We start from the raw sequence: 23509 nt of genomic DNA, 5'->3' as shown, positions 1-23509 counted from the left end.
TCCTATAGGGCGAAAAATACGGTAGTTCTTTTGAAGTTGGTGAAAGTTTTCCATATATTTTAAGGAGGAAAGCGGGACTCTTAATGTGATTAAACTGGAGCTCAGCATGTACTGAACTTGCTGCTCCTGGCATTCCACATTAAAGACACACACTGATTGGAGGAATAATCTTCATTCTAACGCCTACCCTTAAAAACCCATGCCGTGGTGGAAGGAAAGGAAAAAACACACACATGCATATTTAGAAGAATTTGCTCGTTGTACCAATGGAAAATTGAACTGCAGCAGCACAGTGAAATCCAAGATTTAATCTGGGTTTGGAAAACGGAGAAAGCACAATTGCTGAAGAAAATGCACTGGTTACATAACTGACCAAGCCCAGGCTTAAATCATTAACATGTGATCATGTGCGGTACACTTTCTGTTTCCAACAAACCGTTCTGGGATGCCTTGGAAAGGAAAGCACAACAGACCCCCATCTTTGTGGCCTGTTAATCTCCCTGAATGCATTTGTTTGGTTTCATTTAGTGTAGCAACTTGATGTATTTAGAGCATGAAAGGTGGTTGACCGAGCATGACTTGCAAGATCACAGCAAACAATGTTTTTCTAGTATTAAGCAAAATCCATAGTAAAGACATGAGACCATCTGATCTCAGGTTACTCAGCTAAGGAGAGGGGGGAAAAACCCCTCTCCCGCTGCTCCCTGCTGATGCTGCAGATGCCAAGAAGGGACTGGATCTCTTGCTACTTAGTTGTGGGATGAAGTTGCGTACGGCTGCAACCATATTCACGTCTCTGCTGCAGAAGGTGGTGCTAGCACTCAGCAGGGGTCATATTTGGATCTGGAATCGGTTTCCAACTCCAGGGCTGAGAAACTAAGCACTGGATGTGTACTGAATAAAACATATTGGAAACATTAAAACATAACTTGAAACCATGATATAAAAAAGACAAAAAAATTGAAGAAGGGAGGGGGAGGGGAAAACCTTATCAAAAATAACTCATCTGCTCATGAAAGCCTAGGCAAAGAGGTGCGTCGTTGCTAACTGGTGAAAAGAGCACAATGGTGGTGTCAGAAGCACCACCAAAAGAAGGAAGTTCCTTAAGCAGGGGGCCACCACTGAGAAAGCCTTACCTCGGACCTCAGCAGTAACCAGCAGTACCAGCAGAGCCTCTCTTTCTGATCTAACATTCAGTCAGATCTATATGGACTTGGGATCCAAGTTGTTTAGGGCTTCATATGTTAACATAAGCACCTTGCGTTGTGTTATGAGAGAGGGAGAAAAGTAATTATTTCATTTTTCTCTAACTTGCTTTGTATTGTTGTATTGTACAGTGAAAGACAAGTAAGAAACCTTACAGATAAATAACGAAAGCAGAAGCCTAAACCTATATTCTTTTAAATGTGTTTGGGGGAGGGGAGGGTTATTGGTCTGTTTTGTTCTTGTTTTTATTACGTATTTTGAGTTTTTATTTTGTATTTTTATGCTGTGAACCCCCCATCATCCGAAGATCTCAGTTCAAACAATTAAAAAACCCTAAGAGATCCAATAAAACAATGAAACCATTTGAAAGACTGAGGAAAGATGAGCAATTGCAAGATTGACTGGTCCCTCACATAAAAACACCTATGCACTTCAGGGTAAAGACTATAAGCTGGCCTCTTCTTCTTAAACTAGCTTTCTGTTTTCAGAGGCTTCTGATGTGGGGAGCATTGGCGGTGACTGGTGGTGAAGTACAGCAGATTGTAAACCACATAAAGGGGAGTGGGCCTCTTGCCCCCACATAATACACAGTGGTGTTATTGGAGTCAGGGGGCGCTGCAACCGTATTGTGCAGGCAGATGGCAGCTGACTGGTTAGCAGTGACCCATCATCAGTCTGTGCTGCTGATGTCATCAATTCATGCCACACCTCACTTGCTGCTGCTATTTATTAATCCGCTCTAAATTTATTGTTAAGCTGCTGATGCTGGGAAACATTTGCACAATCCCCTGAAGAATAATTATTTGATCCTTTCTTTCCCCCTTTCGTCTACTTACTGACATAAAATGCATGGACACCCAGAATGAGGTCATGAAGAGAAAGTTAATGGAGTTCAGATGGATGTTTTGAGAAGCTGGTGGTTTACACAGCATGCAGGGCCCTCTAAGTTTGGCATGTTAAAATTCCCCAAATGTGCACCGGGATAATACGGAAACTAAAACAGAATATTTTATGCAAACATCCCCTAATCTGCACAGTTCTGGCTCTAGGAGGTTACTGCGTTCCCAGAGAATTTGAATATGTTATCCAAAATGAGATGCTAGTTGCAAATTGAGAAAAACGGAGGTCTGACGAAGTGCAGAGCTCCGGAAACACAAGTATAACAAGCAAATAATCAGCTCCAATTTAGCTGCAGGAGGCTATAGACTTGGTGTTTATGGTAGGCCTTGTCAATGCAGCACTGGCTCCATCAGCTATCAAAGCTTTAAATTTAGAATTTAGGGCTTATCTACACTCCCCTTTTACCCTGCTCTTTCCACGCAGAGGTCCGCACTTTTACATTCCGTGTCCAAGCATTTTTCCTTGAACTTTCCCTGTGGAAAACTGCTCTTTAAAGCAAACGTCAGTTTGGGTTTTCTGTGGATTAACGTTTGCTCCGATGGAGCTTTAAAGAGTGGGTTTTCGTGAGGAAAGTGAGAGAGAGAGAGAGAGAGAGAGAGAGAGAGAGAGAGAGAGGTAGGTGCTCAGGCACAGAGACACAGACTGTGCCTGGAAAGAGCAGAGGAAAGGTTAAGTGTGGATAAACCCTAAGCAAATTGTTGTGCTATCTAACCCAAACAAAAGAATGCTGAAACTACATTGCTCAGTATTTCTTTATTGCATATCCCTGCCCACCTGCAACATGCCTTCCGCAATACACTTCAGATTTTATCTGGACACAGGTATGGCCAATATCAAGAAAGGGGATGGATCATTAACAGGTCCAGGGTAACTTGTGTGGTGTAAGAGGTGGTGCTCTTGCCATATCTTCTCACTAGAAGGTGTGTTGTGCAGGTATTGTAAAACAACAACAACAACGTTTGTGGGCTGAGCTCACCCTTGCTGTGTAAAGTTTGTGCTCTGACCAGTGCTGCATTTTTGGCTAACTCAACACTGCATGACTAATATTATTAGACATTCTTAAAACAACAACAATGTGCTGCAGCCAAAGGACAATGTCGCAGTGCTAATGCCGCCTAGGCTGATTGAGCAGTTGATGCATAATTTGTCAATATTAAGACTGAATGTTCTGTTGACATCTGTTCCTCATTCCCCTTTGCCTGTGGTGTAAGTACAGTAATACTGGATGTAATACTGCCACCTTCTGGTTGCAGACAGTGGTAGGAGGCCTATAGCGAATAAAAAGTTTGCAATAGCAATAGGATTTGAAATGTCTTACATGTCACCACAGGGAACCCCAGCGAAACCCAGGGCGAGGATCAGAAAATTTTCTAGGATGTTACATTGGATCCTATTTTTTTGTTCATGGTCCTTTTATTTACAAGACCATGTAGCTTCCGTGTTACAGTGATTTGTTGCACTTATCTATTTATTTATCCCAATGTATCCCACGGTATCACAAAGGAAATCTTTTTGGGTTAGAAGAACAGTAGTTCAAAAGGAACAGTGTCCAGTGGCAGCTGGTAGAAATTCTGGCAAGGCGAGGCTCAAATTATGCTGTGGTTGACCACTTGTGAATACTCATGCTTACATAAACACTGATGGCTACATGTGGCTTGTAATGTTGGAAGAGGCCTTGAACTGAACATACTAATTTTCTTCAGTCTTTCTTTTTATATTTTCGATGGTTTCCTTTAATCCATCTACTGGTGTAGATCCTAATCCCTCGCTGCTGACCTATTTTTGAATCTTCTCAAATACGCCTATATGTCATCAACAAAAATAAAGCTACAATGTCAGAATCAGGCCCTTTTAACGTGACACGGTTTTGTTTCATTTTTTCAAATTAACCTCAACCTTTAATTTTTTTTGGGGGGGGGGGAGGTGGGTGAACAGGATCATCTTCCTCTTCTCTATTTCAACACAGTGATGGCAGCAAAAATTTATTTTCATACGCCTATCTGTGAATCTAAAAGTCCCTCGGCAAGCTTTCACACTCAAGAAAGGATGTGAATTTATGACATCTCCCAGAGGATTCCGGCTCCATAAATTTAATAGGTTGGAACAGCTTTAATCCTTGCTTCCATATGTTTTCTGAAGCATGGGATGATATTGTAGCCGTTTTCCTCCTCATGGGCAGAGCAAAAATTCAAACTAAGGAAAGGAAGACTTTTCCTCTGACAGCATTTGGCACTGTCCTTCGGTTTTTACCATTCTTTCAACCACAAAATGAGCAGCCATTACTAGTCTCGTACCATTGTTGCTGTTGTTATAGTCATGTAGAACCATACATGTATACAGTTATGTATGCACAGTAACAAACAAAAAGACAGGTCCCTTCTTCATCTGAGGAGGGATGCCAGCAGAGAGATGACAGGAAGATGGAGATAATGGCAATGGTTTCAGTTGTCGATACTCAATACGAGTTGCAGTGTGGAATAAGAACCAAGGGGTGAAGTGAAAGGTTCTGCAGAAATGGTGGGTTTTGAAGGGGCAGTAACATGCAGTTGTCATGGAAGGAAGTTCAAGGGATACAGAGCAGCTAGGAAGAAAGGGTGGAGGTTTTTGAGAAAGCAAGAAGGCCATTGAAAGTTTTGAAAATAAGGGTGATGAGGAGTTTGAGGAGATTTCACCCCTCCCATATCCAAGAATCTGCTGATGTTCTCTGCTGATTCTCCAGAAAGGAGGGGCGGTTTTCTGCTCTCTACTTATTCCGCTCCAGCCTCACATCAAAGTGTCGGAGAGAGAGAGACTGAGTGTTAGAGAGAGATCGTGTGTATAGATAAGGTTGCTGCTAAGAGCAGCTGCAGACACTCAGTGCAGTTCAGCATTTTCGTTTAGACCTCATTTAGCTCTGTATATAGTTGTGTATTGTAGTTGTAGATAGAATAAAGAAGATATTCTACAGAGCTGCGCTCCGAGTCGTTTATGCTCTGCTGTACTCTGCTATACTCTGCTGTGCGACAACTGTCTTCTTGTTGGAGTGAATCCGGTGCTCACAACTCTAAGCTGTGAGTCCACAGCACTTTGACCTGTTCCTGTGCAGAAGGTGGTCTCTGGAAGTGCTACCCAGCTCGCCTGGCCCAGTCGGGGCTGAAGTGGATGAGTCCAGTTGGTGGCACTGGCTCAAGGGCGATGCTGACAGAGTTGTGTACTGGGAAGGATGTCATATGGTTTCAGAATGATGGAGAGGAATATCAGGCTTCTGAATAGAGGTGAGAGGACCAATGGTGTGGCAATGGAAAGTCCTATTAGGCAGGGGGAAGATCTCCCAGAAAGCAAATAGGGCATTGCTTCACCCCAGTTCCATCTTACTGTCTCTGTCCTTCTCTATTCAATGGTGAAAAATTGCTATGTCCCCCACAATCATCAATTGGACATGTGTTCCCCGCAGATGAATTGCAAAATTCAGCAAACTGCTTTGACAATTAAGAAACATGGATGCTTTTTGTCAAAGGTCATAAGGACTATTTCACAGGGTTCAGGCCAGTCAAACTCAGAATAGGATTTTTATTTTATTTTTTAGTATCAAAGATATAGAGTAGTTGTTGAGGATTTGTCACATGCATATTGATTAGGGAATTTGATATGCTTGCCTGGCCAGGAAGGTGGCAGAGGAGCAGCAGGAGAGCCTGCATTTAGAGTTTGCAAAGCCAAGATTTCATTCCTCTGGAGGGTCTTGTACTAGGCACCAAACAGTTAAATGTGAACAAATGCTTAATATTTGCTGAACTGGCAGTTATGACCAGGATGCCTTAAAGGCTTTCCTCCTCCAGTTTCAAACATGAATTACAAACCACTTGAACAACGTTGAGTGTTGTCATTTGTCCCAAAACCTCAAAAGCCTCAGCCAAAGCCTATCCATCTTGCAAATTATGGAGGGAGAATTGGAAGAACCGAGTGGAGCCAGGGTATTGGCTATTACTTTCCCATCCTCCGCTCAACTATTTGTGATCCACAGCCAACATTAGTTATAGCTTGGTACAGACTGATTCCTATGGAGAGCGTTTGGAGAATAGGTACCTGGAAAGGGATCCCTATGTCGTTTTCTGTTTCCACCTCAATCATCTTACAGACCTGTGGGGTCTCTCCCAAAAGCTTGTCTTCAGAATTTCAGTTCAGTATAAAGGAGAGAGGAAAAGGTTTCAGTGTATGGATGTTCTGAATGTTATCATAATGATATAGTCATACACTATATGAAAAACAACCACTCAACAGTTGGACCTTGGTTTAAAAGGACATATGAGATTCACATTTTGAATATGTGATCTTTTTCTTTTGTTTTGGTCCTTTGCATAGTCATATTAGGCACAATATTTTCTTTCTGTGCTGCCTTCAGCTTATTTCCCAGCTGAGATCAAGTGTGTTCTTTCTATCATAGGCACAGACAAAGGTTTGAGGGACACTGTCTATGCCCAGCCCACTGGGGTTGATTGTGGTGCTAAATCCATTTCTTCCAATGAGGGAGCAAACTTTGTTATGAGCACACTTGACACTTGAAATATGGTGACCAAGAGAGAAAATAAACAGCTAACCATGTATCTCAGAATTGTGTAAAATGCTCCTAAGAGAGTTTGACTTACACTGTGGGGGCTGCTGTGCATTTGAGCTCCTGGAGCAGGGGACCCAGCAGCTAACAGGAGGTGGAACCAGGGGTAGCAAAAGGCTGAGTTATCAGTGCTAAGAATCCTCCCAAACATTACCTTCTTCCATACTCAATATCCTTTTTTCACAAGGACCACTGTTCCTAAACTGTTTTTCAAACCAGCAAATTTTCAGCTCCCATACTTTTAATTCAGGCTGTGTACATGCTCCCCTTCGCTCTGTGTTCAGTGCGCTCCCAGCATTGGTTTTGGAAGCAGTATACACAAAATATTAGTCACAATCCATTTCTATACTGTATCTATTCTGTCATTTACTATGTTTTAACATGTGTTTCCCCCACATTTTTGAACTGAGAAGCAGACTGGAAGCTAGCAGGATTGGCACAGGTAACAAAGGCAAGAAGAGGAGTTGTTGCTAAAACCCCAGCTTCCTGAAAATAGACTATATAGCTGCTATCACTTATTCCTCTACTTTTTATTATGCATTGCAGAGCAAAATCATCAACCATGGAGGAAGCTTCATCTGAGCAAGCTTTAAGAACACAAAATTATGTGATCATCTTGTTTCCAGGATCCTATCTTCCCCACTTAGAGACATCCCACAAGAAAACCTAGCCCAAGAGTTATTAAGTCAACCCAACACATGGTACTATTAGTAGTTGACTGGGTGCCTGCCAACAATAATGTCTAAATTGGTTATTTGAGTATAGCCCTGCACTGTTTAAGTAGTGGCTCATTGATAACCACTTGGAGTTTGTCTTTCCTTCTAAGCGGTTTCCAAGAAAGCAGGGAAAAAATGACTTACGACAAGAGAAAGTTCAGGGAGGAAAGTGTTCTTTGCAATGGAACAAATGTTACATGATTCAGAGAGTTTGGGGAGCCAATTCTTCTCGCATTTTAGAGGCAATTTTGATTATTTATTTTTTAAAAATAAATATTAGAATAAACATAGCACATATCCCGGACACACAAAAGTATTTTGGGTGCTTACTTTTATGAGAAGCATTATTTTTAAATATTCATATTTAATATTCATACCATGGCATTACTCAGTTTTAACACATTTCTCATATTTATCCTGTGCTATATTTTTTCTCCATGAATATTTTATCCATTTTGAAGCCATTTGTATAGCCATAGCATATATTCCTATGATTAAGTTGCAGAATGTGGTATCTTACTGTGGTGAGTTGGTGATGATTGCTTTTGAACAGGGTAGTCCAACTTTTCATGCCAAGTGGGCCACATGAGTACTTTGACATATAACCCATGGGACACACCCTGCCTTGCCATGCCGGGGGGAGGCCAAAATTTGATGCCCCCCTCAGCCCTTGCACTGTTTTCCGAAAGCTGGGTAGGCAAGTTGCTGGGCTTTGGGAAGGAGGTGCGGGGCTCTGGCAGGGTCATAGAATTCGTCAGCCTCCTTCCCAAAACTGGGAAAGCACTAACAAGGCGTTGGGAAGGAGGATTCTAGGACACTGTCAGAGTACTTATGCCTCCTTCCCAAAGCCCAGCACCTCACTTACCCAGCTTTGGGAAAGCAGCACGAAGGCTGGAGGGGCATTGTCATGGGCCAGGAGATGGCTTCACCTGCTGAGCAGCAGCCTGAAGGAGCAGAAGGCAAAGTGACTCCACCTGCTGCTGATCAGCCTTCTTACTCCTGATGTGAACCAGCTGGTTCCAGCTTTCTTAAGCAGGGTTTCCAGCCTCATAAAACCTACTGAGAGCCAGTGTGGTATAGTAGTTAAGAGCGGTGGATTCGTAATCTGGTGAACCGGGTTCGTGTCTCCACTCCTCCACATGCAGCTGCTGGGTGACCTTGGGCCAGTCACACTTCTCTGAAGTCTCTCAGCCCCACTCACCTCACAGAGTGTTTGTTGTGGGGGAGGAAGGGGGAAGGAGAATGTTAGCCACTTTGAGACTCCTTAGGGTAGTGATAAAGCAGCATATTAAATCCAAACTCTTCTTCTCAGTCAGTTGCTGGAATGAAAATTTGTCATTCCTGGCCAGATCTTGCTGCTTCTTGCTTCTTGTGACCTTGGACTCTCGGCTTTCTAGACCCCCCGATTGTTTGACTACATGAACTGAGATACTCCTGCCCTTAGGACTGGACTGAGCCTTGCATATGGACTCTGCCTCCAGGCCAAGAGTCCTTGAAACTTGGCTGGTTGGCTGGCTACTACCTCCACTGAGCTCTGCCGTGGGTGGCAGCACAGGACTACGACAGGCATCAAATGTTGCCAAAAACCACCAAAAAAGGCCTTGAGGGTCACATGTTGGAGAACCATTCTTTTTTGAAGTTGTCTTCACTTTCCCAGGGTTCTCAATGATCACCTTAAAATTCTATAATGCAAAAGTCTCCCAAACACTCCTTGCCAATGGCATTATGTAAAAAGTTAAAGTAGAGCAGGTAGCAACAACAAGTTTGCATGGGAGGGAAGGGCCACCAGGAGGATACAGTCTGGATAAGGCCCTCAAAGTTGGGTGGCACAAACAAAAAATGGTTTCCAGTTGTAAAAAACAAGGGGGGGGGGAGGGTGTGTGTGAAGAGATTCCATACACTACCAACAATGGCCCTGCTACACACACACACACACACACACACACACACACACACGAAGATGCTGAATAGATGAGGCAAGTTATATCTAATCAATCTCTTGTTTATCCTACTACTCTTTCTCTCAATTCCAGTTGCCAGTATCCACCACTCATCACAGTGCTTGTTACCTGGGTAGGAGGAACATGATTCAAACTGCTTCTTTCAGAGGATGTCCTGGGTCATCTTGCAATGCCATTATATAGAGATTGCCAGAGCCACTCTATTTGCTCGATAGTGTGATTCAGCTTCATAATGAAACCAGCACCATTGTGCAGTAAGGCCTTCACAGCCATAGAGCGTGTGTGTTCAGGCAGAGCACAACAGACAATTAGATAAACATTGTGTACTTTTAAGTACAAAGCCAAAAAGAGATATATAACCTCAGAGCAGCTATGGGGAACTGCTGGCCCTTCAGATGTTTCTGAACCACACCTACAATCGCCACTGGCCACTGGCCATGCTTGCTAGGGCTGATGGGAGGTGTAGTTTAGAAACATCTGGAGGGCCAAAGGTGCCCCAGCTCTGCTTTAAATCCTAGGGGAAATAATCATTGAAAAGTGTGTGCTACTTCTGCCCAAGCTCATGAACTGGGGGATAGCCATAGAAGAGTTTGGATTTGATATCCCGCTTTATCACTACCTGAAGGAGTCTCAAAGTGGCTAACATTCTCCTTTCCCTTCCTTCCCCACAACACTCTGTGAGGTGAGTGGAGCTGAGAGACTTCAAAGAAGTGTGACTAGCCCAAGGTCACCCAGCAGCTGCATGTGGAGGAGCGGAGATGCGAACCCGGTTCCCCAGATTACGAGTCTACCGCTCTTAACCACTACACCACGCTGGCTCTCAGAGGGCTGAAGCTGAGCAACACATGAGTTGTTCCCCAAGTGGGGGGGAAAGGTGTCCTTTCCTTTTGCTCTATTCCCCAAATACTACACAGGCAATTACTCGTGCAAGATGAATTAAAGACCCAGGATGGAGTTTATCCATTGCTGCCTCTCTGAGCACCCTGTTTTGAAACGTGGCTCACATGGGAGTTCTCCTTGCTTGATTTGGCTCCTTAATTTATGGCATAACGGCATGCGGTAGATAAGAGAGTTCCCATTAGGACTTCACAGAGCCCCTCTCCCAATTTTTTCTCTGTATATTCCAAGTGAAGGTGGAGAGGGCAAAGCTTTGATGAATAAGGCATATTTTCTCACTAGCTTCTTTCCTTAACTAGCTCAGGTTTTTGAAATAACATGGAATGACCACCGAAAACACTTCTTTGATAGTAGTGAGGAACTTAAGATAAAAAGCAGCTGGGCAGGAGGGTTCCTTTCCTTTTTTTTCCCTAAGACAAAAGGAAACAACTTTGAACTTGGTAGACAATGTAGTTTAAACCCAAACAGATGTGGCGTAATCTCCTTTTTTGATCCTCTTGTAGGTTTCCTTTTAAAATGCGTGCATGTGCGTTGAAATGATGACTTTCAGATGTCTCAACGTAATTTGTCTCTGTTGGAGTATCACCTTGGTACATAGATCATATGTGCCGAATGCTAAAGTCTTTGAACATGAACTGAAGGGAACAGAGTAGAATTTATGTTGGTCTTTTAGCTCCTTTTTGGTGACCATGTAACAGAAGCAGTATAATCGCACTAATGCAGAAAGTTTGAACAATGACACCCACACCCACGTCAATAAATCCTTTTACCTTAAGGCTTTCAGATGTAACTAAGCTAAACTGATCTAAGTTAGAAAATATGACGTTTGAGACCATGAAATGGTAGACTAATGTGCCGTAAACACCCTAGCTTTTCTTGCTTGATTGACATTAGTTAACATGAGGTTTTCCTGTGTGCATGGCTATGCTCTTACCATGCTAGCTACCCCAGTGAGATACCACAATTAGGAATCAACAATGGAACAGATTTCCTTTCAATAGCCATTCCAACGCACTTACATGATAAATGTGGCAATGACACCGTCCTTCTGCATGTGCATAAATCTACTACCAACTTCAAAGAGTTGTAGATTCATGGCCTAATCACCTTCTGCAGGGGAGAATATAAAAGACTGGATATACAGAGGAAGTGGCAACAGAAATATGTGGTGCCCAGGTGTGAATAACAATTATAATATCAGAACTGCATGTCTGGGAATGATAAAGTGAAGGTGGAAGTATGAACCCAAACTGGTGGGAAGACTGCAATCAAATTCTCTCTATCCTAGCACTGATATGATGCTGCCTTCAGGCCCAAAGACATCCTTGCTTGAGTTCCAAATACGCTGAGGCTCTTTCTTCTGACCTTGGCTTAGCTCCACCAAATTTTCTGTTCTGCAAAATGTGAGTTATGATCTTTAACACCTGTGGCTAAGATTTAGTTAATGCAAGTATAGGGGAATCTTGGAGCCTTTAGAAAACGTTGTTTATATCTCTGAACATTCCTCTTTCTTGAAAAATTGCTGGTTCACTAGCCATTTCTCTGCTCCAAATCCACACCTAGTCAAAAATTTACATCTTCAGTATTTTAGTACTTGCTTGAAAATCTCTTATGCAAAAATACTGTCACCCTACAATTCTCATCTCCCTTTGTATTTGACTTGCCCTCTTTCTGAAGAAACACGTACTTGTTGAAGAACACCTCCCATGAAATGATTCCTTCAAAGACCAGTCTGGCAAGAAAAAGGACCATTTCAGTGTTTTTTGTTCTTTTTCTTCTGCTTTAAAAAATGGCCAACCTAGATTTTGGTCACTAAACTTCTCAATGCTCATGATGAACGATTCAGTTGACTGATTCACCGCACACAAATTCAACCTGTGCTTGGGGAGAAAAGTTAATAGACCATTCATGGAAGTGTGTGACTCAATAGCCAGTACGCAGCATCCTTATTTACATTTTTATCCCACCCTTCCTTCAAGGAGTCCATTGTTCTCCCCTCCTCATCCATTTTATCATTACAACAAACTTGTTAAGTAGATTAGGTTTAGGGTGTGTGACTAGCCATGATGTCTATGCTCTGTCTCCACAGTTGGAGGCAGCAATGTTTATGAATACCAGTTGCTGGAAACCAAAGGAGAGGAGACTGCTCTTGTGCTCAAATCCAGCTTCCCTGTTTCCCACAGGCATGTGGTTGGGCAGTGTGAGAACAGGATGTTGGACTACATGAGCCATTGGCCTGATCCAACAGGCTCTTCTTAATGTCCTTGTGTTCTAATAACTGGGCCCAAGGTTATCCTGTGAACATTGGGGCTCAGGAGGGATTTGAACCCAGCTGTCCTGGTTCTGGACTGACATTCTGACCACTACACCACCTTGGCTCTCACTGAATGTGGTAGCAGACTTCTAGGAAAACATCATAACATAGACTAAAACAGAAAACCAGCCAGGTTGTATTCTTGGGGTTTGTGTTCTGCTGCATAACTTCTCTTTGCCTAAATGAAGCCAAAAGCAACACACTGAAGCTGGAGGAAAGATGAAGCTGACACATTTCTATAAATCACAGAAGTTGTACCTTGACAGAATTCTGTGATACTGTCCTGTGTCATTCTATTTCCAGCTGTCTGAGAGTTCTACATTAATTTCCTAGATGGGGTGTGTGTGTGTGTGTGTGTGTGTGTGTGTGTGTGTGTGTTTTAATCCTGTATATGGGTGGAGTTCTGAAATAAACCAGATATTTCCTGCTTTCTCTTACATGTCTAGGTCAAAACTTTAATATCTCTGCCAACACTGTCACTCCAAGCACAACAAACTGATGCTGAGATTTAAGGGGGGGAAACACACCCCAACCCCTCCAAAAAGAAAATCTCTAGATAATGCTTTCACATGATTCATTGTGAGATAAGAATGTAGCATCTAATAAAGTAAATACAGCCGTGCCCAAAAATGTGATTTAAACAGCTGTTGGCTTAGAAGGGGGGGCAGAAAACCAAAGGCCGTTATTTCTCAGGAGCTTGTGGTAGAAAGTTTTGCATTCATGAAGCTTTAGAACATCTCTTCCACCCACCCAGTGAAGCTCAACTGTAATTTCAAGTTTTCTACTCTTCAAGTTTTATTTAAGCAGCTATAGTTAATGTCCTTCAGATGTTAAGGAACAATACAAGATGTGCTGCTTACAACATGCCTTAGCATATTGCTTAACCAACCACTATGCTAAATATTCCTTAACATAGATTTCCTCCTACTCCGAGGAGGAATCTTACACATCCTGCCTATTTCCTTGGGCTAGGTAGTCTGTGTGCCCTGCCCTAGGTTGCCATCTTACCCATTGCATGACTGAGGAGAGTGGTCTTATAACCAGGAGCTATATTTGCAATTTTCCAGGACATTTTGCAGATTTCTGCCCCGGATACTGCTTGCAGTTACAGTATTCCGGATATGTATGGGAAATTCCAGGCATATGGCAATCCTACTATAAACAGTGTATGTACAGAGAGCAGTGGGGTCATTCCCATGGGCCCCACCACTATGCACAGTCAGTATAATGTATTGGGATGCCCCATCTTGGCCTTCAGGCTTGAACCATCTCCTGAACATGCTGCCTAGATACCACAACAATAGCATCCCATGTGGCCCCAGAAGTGATAGGGAGGAATTTAAGGTCCACCTGTGTCTTTGTCTTCCACTCCAGCAATGGAGCAAAGGCACTTGCTGCTTTTTCAATGGTCTCTCGTCTCCTTCTGCCCCGTATACTGGACATCCTTAGGTGGGGACAGAGAGATGCAGAGAGGAAGCTATAATTTGTAGTAGTTGGCTGAGGCTACAGCATCCTTGAAATACTGTTCCTGTTGGAGTTACAGATGGGTAGCCGTGTTGGTCTGCCATAGTCAAAACAAAAAAAATTCCTTGCAGTAGCACCTTAAAGACCAACTAAGTTAGTTCTTGGTATGAGCTTTCGTGTGCATGCACACTTCTTCAGATACACTGAAGTGTATCTGAAGAAGTGTGCATGCACACGAAAGCTCATACCAAGAACTAACTTAGTTGGTCTTTAAGGTGCTACTGCAAGGAATTTTTTTTGTTCCTGTTGGGTGATCTTATCAGATACAGTACAAGCACCACCACACCTCGTGAAAGAGGGCTCATTCCTGTAATTCGTTCTACGTGTATATTTGTAAACAGATACAGCAAACTGTGTTAAGTCTCTGGTAGCACCCTCAAATTTTGATGGCTCCTCAAATTTTGTTCTTCTCAGAGTGAGCTTGTTAACATTTGTAAAATTTTATTACTTATTTCCTAGCCAGAACATGGCTAGAAATCCTCCGTAGAAGTGAAGAAAGCAGTTTCAGCATGTGAGTCTCATCACTCATGAGCATTTCTTATGCTCGCCCCAACAATTTCCTGATAATAATTGTTTCTACTAAAGTTCAGATATTTGGTTTCAATTAAGCTTCTATTGGTTCCAGCCAGATAATCTTCTCCATCACTCTGCATTCTGTGTGATGAAAGAAGTACGCCGAATTGCACTTCATCAGCAGCTGAATGTTTAGTTTTAACAGAGCCCCAGGCTACACTATGGTTAATCTAAACATACACATTTTGGACGAGTCAAGTGCTTTATTGTAAGCAATGTGGAAGTGGATGTGTTTGCAGCTGTTCCTCCAAATGGGACCCCAAAGGTGGGCCTGGTGCGCTGCAGGTGTCTCACAGACATCTGCCAACAGTTATAGCTGTTGGAGTCAATGTTACATAAAGGCCTAAATGGGTTTCGTTTCTGGGTGATAACATTATAGCTGGCAGCTCAGTCTTGAAGAAAGATGAAATTCAGTTTGAACAGGTCACTGAAATAGATGTCCAAATGAAGATTCACTGCCATTACTTCTTCTACTACTGGTCACTACTGCCTCATAGAATACTTAGGTGTTTTGTTGCTTCAAGAAAATAAAAATTGGTGGTGTTGTGGCTTCAGAAGACCATTTGTGGGTACATGGAGTCCACCTGGCCTATATAGTCTAATTTTAGAGAGCTCCCAAGTTTCAGACAAGAGGCTTTCCAGGCCCTACGTGACCTTTTGCATGCAAAACTGAGCCACAACTCTTCCTCTGAGCATGGTGTGGATTCTTAAAAACTCCCAGTATATTAGTTATATTTTGCATAATACAGTACAGAGAAGAGACAAGAATTGTGCTTTGAAAACCACCTGAATTAGATACAAAAGCTGTGCATGGACCTGAATCAAATTTATTTCTGGCTAGCTTGTCACCCTAAACCTTACCTGCTTCACTATAAAGAAAAGGAGAAGCAGCTACCTTCAATTTGGCACTGCCATGAAACCTGGATAGCTTGTCCATTAAGAGCACAGGGTATTCATTGCTGCTCTGTTTATTTATATTGGGAAGCTGGCATGGAAAGAAGATGTATGAGCAGTGGAAAAGTAAGCAATACTCTTTGGCAGTAAGACAAATACCTGTTGAAGTGTATGTATGAAAGAGTAAAGGTGCTTCTCGTGCACAGAAGAAATGTTTTTAGTGAATGCACCACAATCATCTTTCCATTCTTTTCCAGTGGATCAATATGTAACATCAAATGAGGTTTATTTCATGCAAGTAAATTTTTACACTCTTTGGTAACTAGGCTCTGTTGGACCTGAATAAGGCAATTTGAGCTCTTGGTAAGAAGAAGAAGAAGAAGAAGAGTTTGGATTAGATATCCCGCCTTTCACTCCCTTTAAGGAGTCTCAAAGCGGCTAACATTCTCCTTTCCCTTCCTCCCCCACAACAAACACTCTGTGAGGTGAGTGGGGCTGAGAGACTTCAGAGAAGTGTGACTGGCCCAAGGTCACCCAGCAGCTGCATGTGGAGGAGCGGAGACGCGAACCCGGTTCCCCAGATTACGTGTCTATCGCTCTTAACCACTACACCACACTGGCTCTCAAGCCCATCTGCATGCAAGCTTGATAAACGCTAACCTTTATTAAATGGACACTCCTAAATTCAGGCTAACATAATTGAAACCAGTAGGAGAATTAAATTATAACTAACCTCATAAAAACGTGTCTTCAAGCAAGGCATGATGCTGAAGAAATTGAAAAATGAAACATGTTGCAAGGTACTCCGGCTACTGCAAGTCTCATTGTTATTTTAGAAATTTGTAGGTGCCAGCCTTCAACTGTAAAAGAATGGCATCTTAGGGTGGTATCAGTGCTAGTCTTATCCAGTTTTGGGAAACACTTGCCTGCGAGTGCTCCAATTGGAGAACTCATGAGAAGGTGTCATGGGCTTTGAAGACACTCAAACTCAGGACGCAAGGGAGAAACGTGCTAAGAGGAAGGCACGCTTGGCAAATCCACACCGTGATCAACTCCCGCCCGGAAACCAATGTCCCCACTGTGGACATTGGATCCTGTGGACGTGTGGATCCAGAATTGGCCTCCACAGTCACTTACAGACTCATTGTTAAAACTGTGTTTATGGAAGACAATCTTACTCAGCTACGAGTGATCGAAGAAGAAGAAGAAGAAGAAGACCCAGTTTAAGTCAACAGACATGACTAACTATTCTAAGTAGGACTTAGCTGATCCTACACACAATAAACTGGCATAAAGCAAGGTTGTGCAAGTAAAGTTATGCCAGATCCAAGCTCCATTAAACAGCAGGGCTACTGCTCACTGAAAACCAGCCTTTAAAATAGTATTTGCGTTACTTCATCTTTTCTACTGGCTTAACGTATGTTGGGTTGCCCTCTCATGTGACTGAGCTGAATGATCTTGGAGTCCAGTCTGACTCTTGCTTCTTTGCCACACCCCTGGAATGCTCTTTCCTCCAGGGCTCACACTGACTTAAGAGCCACCAGGGTCAGCTCAGTCACCTGGGCCCTAACTGAACCAGTATGGAGGAGATACTCTGGCATATCTCCAGCTGAGCATGGGTTGAGGGAATGAAGGCAGTGTAGCCCAGTTGTGCCAAGATCCTTTTGGCTCAGCTGAAGATCCACTGGTTCCTAACCTGCTCATCCTGGTGGATCTTGCTATTGGGTTGCTCCCTACCACCCTTAATTCTGCGAAGGTTTAAAATGAAGCCTGGAACATCATGAATGTAACAGCTACTGATTTCTCCACCTCAAAATGCCAAAATTAAGTTTTTGTTGTTAAATGTCTTAGTCACCTTCGTCAAAACAACCCACGGCAACTTACAGAAATGTAAAAGATATGAAAGAAATGTAAACCTGATAAATGTACAGAATTTAAAACCAAAACATACACCACAATGAATCCATGTCATACTAAAAACACCCTGCTTAAAAATGAGCAAAATCAAAACCAGCAGGATATGCAATTAACTAAAGGTAAATAAAAAAACTAATGATCTGTAAAAACAGACCATCACATGCCACCAAATGCCTGAGTGCAGAGGCAAGTTTTAACCCATTATCCGTGTCAAACAGGTCTCACTGGGTAGAGCATTCCATAGACACGAGGGCAACAGCTTAAAAGTCCCTCTCCCATGAAAATGTCCAGCAATGAAAAGACTAATCAGTTTGCAAAATCTAGGGCTGTAGGGGGAGAGTTTGTTGGCGGTGGAAGAGAAATTAAAGGATAGAAATACTGCATTTTAAACCCACTCTGGAGAAGAATCCAGAGTTACATGATGTATTAATTTATGCTTAAAAAAATAACAGCCAAGTCCCCCTGCCCCCCCCACTCATTGCTTTCTATTTCTTCTTAAAGTGTTCGGATTTGTAAATTGGAAATGAGTTCCCTTCCCAGACTAGATAATGTATTTTTCATAATTAAGATTCTAGTGTTGAGAATTCATGCAAAGAACAAGATATGAAGTTCCACATTACATGCTGTTTTATGTTCATTCAAAAACGTGATACTGAAATATTCCAGAGGGTTTGGCTGTAATATGTGGAGGCAGACAACTAAACTAAGCATCTTAATTCCCATGAGATTTTTAAGTTTTCAAAGTCATGATGTAACAAATAGAGGACCACTATTTTCCAGGGGCAGCTATCATTAGCAATCTTGTAGCCATTAAAACATTTCCTTAAAAAAACACACTGCATTATATAAACTGTTGCTTTAATAGTGTCTAGAATAATAATCTAGTGGGCAGTCCAAAGTTCTTGTTTACTTTTATGCAGAGTTACTTCAATTATTTTACACACACACACACACACACACACACACACACCCCTCCCACACTATTTCTAAAAATCTAAAAAAATCTCCCAAAACTTTGAAAACTTCATTGGAACCAATCGACATGTCATAAAAATGTGCCAAGTTTTTTTTTTTTTTATAAAAAAAAAAAGAGTCATTCTTGATTGAATTGTGCAGTTTCATTTTTTACATTCATTGAGTGAAGTTCTACCACAGTCCAAATGAAGGTTATAGTTCACAGCCATAGAAATATGTGCTGAAGCTTCCATAAATTTTTATGAGATTAGGATTCCCATCCACACTCTACTCATAACAACCATTTCTCACCCTTTTTCAAACTTCAACTCTCTTCAAAAGCAAACGTGGAAGTATTTATGGATACATATTCCAAAAGAAAATGGACGAAGCAATTTTTCCATCGTCTCTGTCGTGAGATGTGGAAAATCTTTTCAAATAGTTTCATTTTGCCCTTTGATCACTTTCCCTTTTTTTTTTTGAATGGCATGATGCCCGGTGTGTTTTATTCCGTTGATTTCCACCTGCTTTGCGTTAGCAGCTGTTGAAAGCTGGAGCATGATTTTGATCGTGACTTGGGAGAGTTAGGAAGTTGATCCATCATACATGGATGGGTTCAGTCAGCAGATCAAACAATTCCTAGGCACATCACTTGTTGCTGAAAGTGAGTTCAATTCCCATAGATTTCCAGATGGATGGAGAAAAGCAACAGTGTTCCCTTGTTGAAAGCAATACAGTGGCCCATTAGCAAATATATGTGTGGGTGGCTTCCGTGAACTGTTCTCCCTTTTCTCTCAAATCTCCTTTGTTTTCCTAACTCATGGGGGCAGCAAGATTACCTCAGACGCAGCCTGGAATATTCCCTGAGGGTTGCCTTGGGAGACGGGCACCTTTGTAAAAATAACAGGTGTATCTAGATAGTTTTGGTCCTGGTATCTTCAAAGGGAAACCTGCAAAGCAGAGAGGGAAAATGACAAATCCTGACTGCTGTTAATTGTTCTCCTTCAATAAAAAAAAGCATAGCTTGTCTATAGATCCCGTCTAGTATCTCTTTCCAAATTAGGGGCTGGCCCTCTGTGCTTTATTATCTGATGTAGATAAAGCCGCCCGTATCTCTAACTTCAAAGAAGAAACCTTTGGCACTGTCCATTTCAATTAATCACGAGAGAAAAGAGTTTTTAAGTAACTGGAAACATTTATTCTAATGTATGAGAAGATTTCTTACAACTAAGCATTTCTTTTAAAACGCAAGGCCAGCACAAGTGCTTAGCAAAAAGACTTTCTTATCTTTATACACTTTCATTCTCGCTAATTAGCAGTAACAAAGACGTGGCTAATTTTAGAAGATTTGTATTTGATGTCCCCCTCTCTCTGTGCTATCCTTCATTTCCTTTTTTTTTTTTTTTTTTGGTTAAGAAGAAGGAAAAATAAATAAAGGTAGAAAACTGCAGGATACAAAACAGGAAAATAAAGCCCCAGAATTATTGTGTGTAGCGTATGCTCACAGAACTATGCAGTGGTGTATGGGATGTTAGGGGAGGGGTAGTACCTTTTTCGCCCCCCCCCCCGGCACCCAGCTCTCACCTGTGACTCCTAGAAGCTGTCAGCATGCGGCAGTGGCCACGCCCCAACTAAATCAGATGAGGATAGCCAATGGGTCTCAAACCCTGAGTGAGTTAGGGAGTTCCCCCGCAGGCAAAAGCAGGCTCCAGCAGATTGAGCAGATGAGAGAAATAGTGGGTCCATTGGTTAAGGAGGTGGTTTCTGCACTTGCTGTAGAGGGAAGTGAAGGGCAGAGGGAAGAGGGAAGTGAAGGGGCTCATCAGCCTGGGAAAGTAGGACTTCTAGGACAGGGGTCAGCAAACTTTTTCAGCAGGGGGCCGATCCACTGTCCCTCAGACCTGGTGGGAGGCCAGACTATTTTTTTTTTGGGGGGGAATGAATGAATTCCTATGCCCCACAAAGATGCATTTTAAATAAAAGCACATATTCTACTCATGTAAAAACACCAGGCAGGTCCCACAAATAACCCATAGATGCATTTTAAATAAAAGGACACATTCTACTCATGTAAAAACATGCTGATTCCCGGAGCGTCCGCAGGCTGGATTTAGAAGGCGATTGGGCCAGATCCGGACCCCGGGCCTTAGTTTGCCTACCATGCCTTAGCCTTTCCTTCTCCTGCAGATATCCCAAAAAGCAGTGGCGGTTTAGCAGGCCAGATTTAGAAGGCGATTGGGCCGGATCCAGCTATGGGCCTTAGTTTGCCTACCCATGTTCAAGGAGAAGGAAAACATGATCCTAAACCTCCACTGCTTTGTGGGATATCTGCAGGAGAAGGAAAGGCTAGTGGAAAGCTGATTTAGATAAGAAAAAGTGAGTTAAGTATGCTTCCTCAGCACCTCTGTTCCAATGCTGTTCATAAAGCCCCCCCTCCAAAGGCTACTTTGAAATAGATATTATAACATGGTGGAGGGATCAAATCCCAGGTATTGATCATAGCAATCCCACATCATTAAGAGAGGCCTGTTTTCTCAAACTCCTGATGCCATTACTTTTAGGGCAGGTTTACACATTACCCAGTAAAATGTTAGCTGCTGGAAAATGACACCAAGTGGTTCAGATGGGAGGGCAATAGACACTTTTTATGTTTATCCTTCTAATTGTGTGTAGTCTCTCCTTGCCAGAAACATGATGCTCCAGTGCTGTCATGGAGACTCTTCATGGAGACATCTTTTTTTGGGTAGAGTGTCTTTGCCAACACTAGCCACCTCAAGAATGTATGGCTCGAGCATGAAAAATCGGCACAAGATTTTGGAGATTACCGAAGATCACTGGCATGCTTTTTCACGTGCTAAAAATGATAGGATTCCTTTCAGATTGTCGTTGTCAGGGGTGCCTCAGGTCCCAGCTCACAAAGGACCAACGCCAGTGTCTCTTTATATACAGAAGTCTTTATTGAAGTTCATTGTTGGTTTTACATCCGTGGCGCGCACCCCTACGTCTGTAACTCTAGACCGTCGAAGCTCCGTCTGACTCTTCCCCTCCCCTACACCAGTTTAACACCCTAGCTTTGCTCCACCTCTTCCTCTGCTCTTTTCTCCTCTGGGTCCTCCTGCCCCCTGGGGTTCCACCCCTCCTGGACTCTTCGGAGGCGGATTCCTCTGACTCCTCCCCCTGTCTCCGGCGGGCTTTGGGACCTGGCTCCCAATCCGGATTTTCTGCTGACCCGCGCGCCTGCACATTTGAACTTGGCGCGCGCGCCCAGCCAGCCACTTTCCTCCTAATGGCTACACTGCTCCTGTCACTGCTTCCTCCTTCGGAGGGGCTGGCTGGAAATGACCTCTGCTCCGCCCCTCCACTCTCCGACGGAGGCGTGGTCAGCTCTGTCTCTCTCTCTCTCCCTGCTAGAGTGGACGCCGGTTCTGATCTGTGGGTTTCTTCCCCCCCGCTACGCTCTGGCAGGGAAGCTGGCCCTGATCTCCAGCTGCCGCTTGGGGACTCACCGCTGGCCCCCCTTGCCCTGACCCTGGGCGCCTCTTTCTGAGAATCTTCTGATTCGCTGGAGAGACTCATGGAATCTCTCGGGTCACTGTCATACCCTCCTAAGCTCCCCTCAGATTCCTCCCCTTCGCTCTCCAACTCCTCTTTCCCCTTTGGCTCAGCCCCTGAGCCCCTGACAGTCGTAGACTGGTATTAGATCAGTCTATGGTGGAAAGCTAAAAGTTCCATGTAACATTATACACTACTGACAGGCTTTACTGTTTGCTAAAGTTTCCTGAACCTCTGTACTGCTGCTGTTTTCCCCATTTAGAGAGTGATATACACGAAAATGCTTATTCCAGAAGTGGTAGGACATTTATTTTTTTGTCACTAAGGTATTGAAATTAAATTAGAACAGAGGAGAAATGGTCATTGGCCTGCTAAAGAAGGACCACATACACATGGCTAGAAGATTAGTTAACAACTGGTTTGGCTGCATTACACATTAGAGACAAAATGCCATCATTTCACTCCTGAGCAATGATACTTTTTCCAGATTGTCAGAGGGGCAGAGGTGTTCTGGCGAAATTGCTTCCTTGACAATGCAACTAGTATCTATGTGAGACATATTCCATTCTTTTGCCATATATGTGCAAGCAGCTATCTTCCTGGGCCTGAGAAGTATAGTGTGCCAACTTGAAATTGCTTTAATTAAATAACTTCCATCATTATGATGAGCAAAAGAAAAGCAAAAAACATCCAATTTAATGTTGTTTAATTTCAAAGCAGTTAAAAAAACCCCTCCAAACAGTAAGAACTTGAAATCTAATCAGTTACTTTTCAGGCATCAGTCCCTGAAAATATATTCTTAAGATTCAACTATCATGATATATTTGCTTGGCATGAGAAGGATAGGGAACCAGAAATTATGGGGGCCCCTGAATGACATCCACAAGCCCCATCCACTGACTCCTTCCAATTTTAGCTAAATTATACCCCTCCCAAGTATGCTTCTAAAAATAGTAATTAAGGAGGCTGGAACACGAGGAAGACAGACCCTCCAAGTGTCCCTATTTTCCAGGGACGTCCCTGATTTAGCGAAGCCATCCTGGTTTCTGATTTGATCCTGGAATGTCCCATTTTTCCTTAGGATGTCCCTAATCATGGTTCGTTGAGTGATTAGCATCATGGACTGATGAAGATTGCTGCGAAACCTGGATAATATCTGAAGAACAGGTCTCATCTATTTGGCTTCAATTGGTCATTTGGCTTTGCGCTTCCAGCTAACGACCACTTGAGTCACTTTAGTTTGCTCATTGTCTAGTTGGTTTATGAAGGTATATATTTACGTATTCCAGTAAAATTGTTCTTTATATTCATAAGCCAGTTCTGGTGTTGTTCGTTTGTTGTTCAATTATTGTTATAACACCTGATATTTTTGTGTATACTTTGTAGACATGACTGTTCATAAGCACAATCTCTCGAATTGTAGAGCTAGCTCGGCTCCTTGGTTTTCTGAGAGCCAGGAACTGCAAGGCGGAAGTGGTGCCAATGAGGTCAAAACCTGATGAATGAAGCCAAG

General features: G+C 42.8%; 1 long non-coding RNA gene across 1 annotated transcript in view; it reads left to right on the top strand.

Moving 5' to 3' along the window:
• LOC144326723 (uncharacterized) overlaps positions 1–23219 on the top strand; it is a 41384-nt gene extending 18165 nt beyond the window's left edge. The window contains exon 3 of the long non-coding RNA XR_013391700.1: positions 23078–23219. This is a non-coding gene — a long non-coding RNA (uncharacterized LOC144326723). The remainder of the gene's footprint in view (positions 1–23077) is intronic.
• The last annotated feature ends 290 nt before the right edge of the window (positions 23220–23509 follow it).

The sequence above is a fragment of the Podarcis muralis genome, chromosome 2, assembly GCF_964188315.1.
Source record: "Podarcis muralis chromosome 2, rPodMur119.hap1.1, whole genome shotgun sequence".
Lineage (NCBI taxonomy): Eukaryota > Metazoa > Chordata > Lepidosauria > Squamata > Lacertidae > Podarcis > Podarcis muralis.
This window is presented reverse-complemented; position numbering and strand designations above follow the sequence as displayed.